Source organism: Empidonax traillii, unplaced genomic scaffold (assembly GCF_003031625.1).
Source record: "Empidonax traillii isolate 1590-97213 ecotype Southwest subspecies unplaced genomic scaffold, ASM303162v1 scaffold548:size421700, whole genome shotgun sequence".
NCBI lineage: Eukaryota > Metazoa > Chordata > Aves > Passeriformes > Tyrannidae > Empidonax > Empidonax traillii.
The window spans coordinates 76,644-83,981 of record NW_020955741.1 but is presented as its reverse complement, the minus strand read 5'-3'; the positions used below and the strand labels follow the sequence as shown (position 1 = coordinate 83,981).

Sequence of the window (7,338 nt, the reverse complement as noted above, 5' to 3'; positions counted from 1 at the left end):
ACATCCTAACCTCACCTGGTTGCTATGGCAGGCAAATCTAAACTCTGGGGCCTAAAATATTTGGCCTGGAGAAACGGTGGGAGTTAAGTGGGAAAGAAAAGCTGTCACAGCCAGTGCTGCAGGATTTAAAGGCAAAGTAGAGGTGCAGTATTTATAAATGTGTTACATTAGTGTAATTCTCTTACCAGCCAGTGCCCTTGCATTAGTTATCTGCATGGAAAAAAACAGTGGTTTTCCAAAGGGTCTTTTTTCATGAATATTGCCAGCAATTGAAGAATGGGTCATTAAGAACCAGGCCAGAGCAGCAGCAGCACCTTGGGAAAACAAAAAACAAAACGAGTCAGTCTCAAGAAACAAGAACAATCCATTTGCTCTGTTTTTCCTTACATATGAGCGTTCTGACAGTCGTGATGGAAAAATCTGTGGTCTGAACAGACAAACCTATGTCAATATTTTACTCCAAATTAGCATGAACAAGATGTTAAACTTCTAACTTATATTTTTATATCAGCTAAAGGAGTGGCCTATTTAATCTTGGAAGCACTGAATTGGTGTTGAGTATCATACATCATTCTATGAGAGGTCTTATCAGAATGTAAGTTTTAGAGTAAAATTGGCTTATTCTTATCAAAACATGCACACCACTAAGAAATGCCTCCTGCAGCAATCCAACAAAGGCTAATAACTTTGTATCTCCATGTCTTAAGCACTCCTTCTGCAAAAAGGGGGTAAAAACGCTTCCCAGGAACTGTTGTGTTGTCAGCTGATCAGATACATCAGGCACATTTACATAAGTGGTTTCCTTAATGTGATAATAATAAGGAAAATCGTGGATTATAATGCATTCCATTTGAGTATTGTTAGTTTTATTGAGTCTCATTTAATGGATTTATTTCTCTTCACACTGTTATCTTAGTGCTTCACAATGCAGTACGAACTCTGAATTTAATTAATAATTTAATTAATATTCCCTTTGCTTTTTTCCTCAGGATTGTTAAGAAAAATATAAATACAAAATCCAGCAGCTGATCATGAGATAGTAGAACGAGGCCACTTCCCGAGCAAAGCGTTCATCATTGCCTTTTGTTTTACTCTTTTGCTCATTTAATTAGTTTCATTCCCCTTTATACGTTTCAACTTACTGTAAAATTACTGTACACTTAGGATATTTTCTACAGAATAAATTAGTGTTACCAAAATCCAAATGGGGATAAATTAAATATGCCCTCAAACTGCTAATATCAGCTGTTTCCTAATTTTAGAGGCACTGACTGTTGATATGGGTTTAATTGAATCCATTTGGATAATATGTATATTCTTGTACATAGACACGCTCGGCTCAATTATCTTAATACGTGTTATACCAGCTGTGTCTACAGGGAAAATATATTACCAAAGTTGTTATTTAATAATTAATCAGATATTAATCACAGGTTTTTGTGTCTCCAACATTTTGAGCCAGCTCAAACATTTATGGTTTTTCAATATTTACCAAATAGTTATATTTTTATATAGAAAGTTCTTTTTTCCCAGTAGAAAAATGTGTAGAAAAGGTATACAGACTCAAGCCCTTCATTGCTCACCATTCTGCTCAATAATTCTTCCTGCTTTATTTTTTGCATCATGTAAATCCTGTCAGTTTGGGTGAGCGTTTTCAAGAGCATATATATGGCTGGGAACATACAACTCTCATTTCAAAATCTGTCTTTTAATTTCAGAGCACAATTCCCATCTGCCATTTTAAAAGACAGCTCCTATTTTTAGGCCTCCAGTTTGCTTTGAATCATTTTTACCTCACTACCTCAGAAGTGGGGAATTTTTCCCTTGTTCTTCCTCTCTTTACCAAAAGTTTTCGAATCTCTCTGAATTCAGCAGACCTTGCAGGTGCAGGTAGCTACGTGCACTCCTAACACTAAATGTTTGCTTGATTATCCTGGTGCTGAAAATGGGCATATTTAGTGAGGTGGAACAGGAGGAGATCAATAAAACACCTCTCTGTGTTGTTAGCAGAGTACCTCATGTACTGTGCTTATATCCCCTACATAAACCAGCCCCATAAAAGCTGGAAATAACCTTCCAATTGTCTCAAACAGACATTCATCACTTTGTTTGATATGATCATTTGCACTTGATACGAGACCAGCCGACACCGAGCACCCAGCCAAGAAACAGAGAAAGGTGGATGCACATCATAAATATTAACTACCACATTTTTAGGCTATAAACTCACTTTGTATCCTTCTCTTACTGAAGGATTTATTCTCCAGCTTAATAACTGTATACATCCTATCCCATAATGGTTCTCCTTCCAGCCAGCTATTTTCTCACCCCATTGAAGTCTCTTCCTTGGTGAAGACACCAAGCTCAATCTCATCTGGAACAATTTTTTTTACTAAGTGTCCACAATAGTAACAGGATTTCCGAATATTTCTGAAAGTCTCCTGAAACAGCTAATTAATCTCTTTGTTTTTTCCCCTGAAAACTTCAGCAGCATACAAAATTATGTGGTGAAACTGGGATCACAGTGGAAAACAGATGTTGTGTCTGGAGCTGACCTTTTTGGTGAATAAATTACAAGCAAAACAACCATCCTTCTGAGGCTCTTGGCATTACTCTGCTGTTCTCATATTCCCCTGTGTATTCAGCTTTTTGCACAGCAGGAATGAGAAGGCAACACCTCGAGGCAAAGTGATCATCTCCTCTCGAAGGTTTGTCAGGCTGGCAGAGGTGCTTAAATCAGGGAAGAAGCGAGGAGGAAGGAACATTCTTTCTGTCTCCAAAGGTCCCAAGGTGATTAAGCTGAAGCTAAATGCCAGGTGATTTCTACACACAGGCCTTTCCATTCTTCAAACTGTGATTTGGAGATATATTTTAATAGAAACTAACAGTTCTTTGGGAAATTTCTGCAAAACCAGGCAGACCCATGGGCTTGACCTCAGACAACAAGAACACAAAGGGTTTTTTGCATCACTTTCAACTCGAGGTTTCATTCTGCTTTTTACTTTTCTGTTCACTTCTTTGTTCCTGCATTTAGAAATCTTGCATTTTAGCTTGTCTCTGAACTCTCCAAAGGCCTTCCACAGGATTTCAAGAAAGGGACTCCTAAATTCTCCTTCTCTAAATGACAAAAAACTCTGAATGATTTCTGTCAGTAGAACCTTTTCTTCCTGAATGCATGAGATCATGCTAAGAATCAACCAAAATTGTATGTTATCCTGTTTACATTTTACCCTCATTCCTTCTCAGTACAATAGGAAATAAATTTTCCTGAATCTTGAAAGTAGAGAATTAAATAAATCTGCATAGAAAAGTTATAAAGAAGTATGAGTCACAAGTTTTATGTTTTTTTCTCTCTCCATTCAGCCTCTGAGATCCAAAAAAATATACAAGTGTGAACTCCAGAAATTGAGAAACAACTCTCTCTTTAAACTTCATAAATGCTGTCTAATGCTTTTTTGGTTTTTTTAAATGAGGAACTTGGTCCTCAGTAAGATGAACTACATATTTCTCTCATGTCCAGATTTCAAGTGGATAGGAGATCTACAGCAGCTCATCACTTTTGGAAGCGTGTGTTCTGCTGAAAAGGAATGAGGTTTAAGTTCCAAACCCAGCTGTAGTGTTTGAAGGTCACTGCCCACATTTATCACCTCTTAAAGGCCTTCCCAGAATCCATAAAATGGAAGCTTTCCTAGATGTTTTCTAAGAAGAACACAATAAATTAACACCTGGTCCAAGTCTGTACTTTCCCAGAGGGTTTATCACAATATTTAAATCATTGCAGTGAGTCTCCCTTATCCCACGTTAAGGTAAAACAGTGGAATGGAATTCAGATGAAGAATGTAAGTGGTTGTTGAAAAGAATTTTTTTTTTTTTTTGTGAGATTTTACTAAGGAGTAAACATTTCACTTGCCTCATAACTGAGGAACCCACTGAAGTGGGCTATTAATCATCTCCTCCCTGGAAGATTGCTCTCCTCAAGTACCGCCTCAGGACCACCAATCCCAGAGACAAAACACTGGAAGTACAAAGGAACTGCTGTAAATGGATCGTTCAAATACATATCCAGATTGTGCTTGAGAGCTAAACTTGAGAGCTCACTTATATCCTGTAAATATATGCATTTTCCACTGTAATGGAGATGTCTTTTCAAACAAGGGCTGGGTGTATAAACAATAATTGCAGAGCACAGCACTCTAATATCCTTTGTGAAGTCAAAGCTAACAAGTTATAAAGAGACTGAAACTTCTTACTTTCCATCCCATGAGCCCCCAGGAATAAGATGCATTCAGTTTACTTTATTAAGAAATGTTATTAAACCAATCAATCCAGAAACTACGACTTCAATGAATCAAAAATAAGCTTTGCTCCTGCATGTGGCAACACCCTATATGTCCTTTAAATTAACTTTTAAATCACAAAAATACTCTGCCTTGGATCTGCTCTCCAGTGCAAAGCTGTAAAAAAAAGAAGACTCAAGGTAGTTATTAAGTAAAACTTGCACAAAAGGCGAAATTTTTGACACAGGCCACTTTCTCTACATCGAGTTTGCTCAGAGGGATTGCAGTGGAGCACACAAGGATGGATCACAGTGGAGCACACGGGGATGCATCACAAACTGCCAGCACATTGACTCACGGGAAACTACATTTTGAAAGACTGGTTACTATCTCCACTTAAATTTTTTGCTCCTCTCTGGAGTTTTTCAGCTTCCTGAAGAAGGTTTTTTTTTCTGAAAGAATGATAGTCTTCAGAGACATCACACTACAAAGGTATGTGGAAGGAGTAGGGCTCCAATAAATCCTTAGGAGGCTCTTCCACTAAGCAGTAGGACATGAAAGACAGGCAGCTTCTCAGATGCTGCAAGAAGCTTGAATTATTTAGACCAGATAAAACACACACAAAACCGGATCAGACGAGAAGTAATAAGGTCAGAGATAAAACAAAGGCAAGAGGATGGTTATTAAGCCTCCTTCACTCTTAATCACTGCCAAAGAAGAACTCGCTTCTGGTATTCTGTTATTGATTCCTGGTGAGTCACTTCTCATTCATTAATTTAGAAAGCTCACAACTGTTACCAAGAGAAACAAATATACTCCTCCATGTCATAGAACATCACCCAGACAACTTGTCCTGAAGGTCTCATCACACAGGTTTGCCTCCAGTGGAAAGCTGGTCCTCTCCATACTGGAGCACACTGAGCTGTGTTTCTCTGGATGTCCTTTTAGAGTCATATCTTCTCATGGGCTACAAAGTCAGACTGATCCTATTGATTACACACCTATTTATGTTATAAAGGTACTCTACTATATAAAGTCTTAAAAAAAAAATTCTATTTCCCTGTGGGAAAAAAAAAATCTATTTGATATGTTTTAGCCTAAATAAAAGAAGCAGTTTGAGAAAAATTAAGTAATATGTCTAATAAAATCATAAAATGCAATTTTAAGCTACAGTGAGCTGAGTAAAATGTGGCATAGGAGCTTGAATTTTTTATTAGAGTTCATTAATCTTGTTAATGACTTATTGAATATCCCTGTGCATTGCAAAAATTGATCCCAGTGGTTATATTGTTGTTTGCTTTAGCAACCTCTTCCAACAGCCACAGAGTATTTCTCCAGTCCATTCTCTGCAACTTTGCAGGGAACACTGCAGCAGATGTGATTTGTGGCTGGGAACAATTTAAAGGTCTAACATTGTTCTGAACTGAACATCAACTTTTATTTCCCCCCCACACATGGATAAGAGGAGTATGTGAATACTCTGAAATACAGGAGGTTACATATGAATGTGAGCTACCAGCTTTGCTTTCTCCAGTTTGCTGTCCTGAGTTTGGCTGCAATTCTATTTTTAATGTAGAATATTTCTATAAATCTTACAAATAACAAGCTAATTTGTGCCCCAAGTTCAAGCACTGTGAGCCCACACCATATTTGATGAAGGATATCCCATTGTGTTTGATTTGAAGCGCTGCCTTGACCTGACTGCGGCCTTGTGCCTCCTCTGCTCAGACCACCTTGCAGCCTCCAAAATGGATCTGCACGTGTACATTAAACACAAATCCAAAGGCTAAATCAATTCCCCCTCTGTGACAAAGCTTTACGACATCCTAACCCATCCCAGACCACAGCAGCTCAGCAACACTGTGCCAAAGGAAGTCCCCCCAGGTTCCACAAATGCACCCTGAAACAAGTGGCAATCTCCCGTGTTTGTGCATTCTGTGCAGACAGTGCTGTTTGATGTGCTCTAATATAGAAAGAAGGGTCACATTTCAGCCCACGTTCTCTGTTATTATGGGCACATAAAACATAATTTAACACAATAAAGGCAGCCGTGAAGGAAGCAGAGCCCACAATAGAAACACAAATCCTGGAGGGAGGGCTCTGTCATGTAACCTGCATTCCACACTAATGGAAGCCACTCTGAAAACGAGACAGACCCAATAAATCTGATCTTAAATGAAGGAGAAAAAGCTGCCCTAGGATTAATGCCTGTTAATGCTTTTGTTGCCCAAGCTGCCATACACATATTTGTTTCTTTTGAATAAATCTACCGTCTCAGCAGCAGAAATGAACATACCTCTTCAGATATAATTCCTTGTTAAATGAAACTCAGACATATTTAGGGACAAGCTGGATACAGCTAAACAAACAGGTTCATAGTACACATTAAAATTAGTTACTTCAAGCCTTATTTCTAAGTGAAACAGCGGCAGTGACAGTGTCATTAAATACTATCAATACTATCTATTACTAACTCACAGTTGTAGAAGAGGCAAAAAGAGAGCAATTTTTCCCTAAAAAAGGATGGAATTTTAAATAAAGACAAGCCCAGCTATTTCAGACAATATATCACTACGGGAAATACCCTAATGGCTGTATCATAATGGATTTAATTATAATAATGACTGGATAAGTAGCACTCTGTTCTATGTTAAAAAAAGAGGTGTATTTATTGCAGCTGGAATCTGTATCCCATAAAACACGATTCCCTCACTAAGCAAGGCATTGGTCTCTTCAGCCTAGCCATACTAACTATGAAGTATCTATTTATGCAAAGTCTTTGGATTTTTCTAGACCCTCTGAGCTGATTCTCATTCCCTCAGTGGGTCAAAGTCTTTGAATTCATGCTCTTTCCCCAGATATATGTTGCTGAAAATGGAGCAAGAAATCAGCTCCATCTCATTTCTCTCAAAACCCCATTTATCGTTCATACTCTCATTTGTCGTGCTCCTGGGGCACCCAAGAATTAAATAACTATAGATGGCAATTAATAATTGAAACATCCAGGTAGATTTAATAGGAAATTAACTTCTATTTTATCTCAGAGTTTTCTACTTCACTG

General features: G+C 38.0%; 1 long non-coding RNA gene across 1 annotated transcript; it reads right to left on the bottom strand.

The window, feature by feature from the left end:
- Positions 1–278: 278 nt before the first annotated feature.
- LOC114064476 lies at positions 279–6,079 on the bottom strand. Its single transcript, XR_003572764.1, has 3 exons — positions 5,923–6,079; positions 2,231–2,345; positions 279–314 (listed from the first exon to the last, which is right to left on the bottom strand). It is a non-coding gene; the product is annotated as an uncharacterized LOC114064476 (long non-coding RNA).
- Between the last annotated feature and the right edge of the window lie 1,259 nt (positions 6,080–7,338).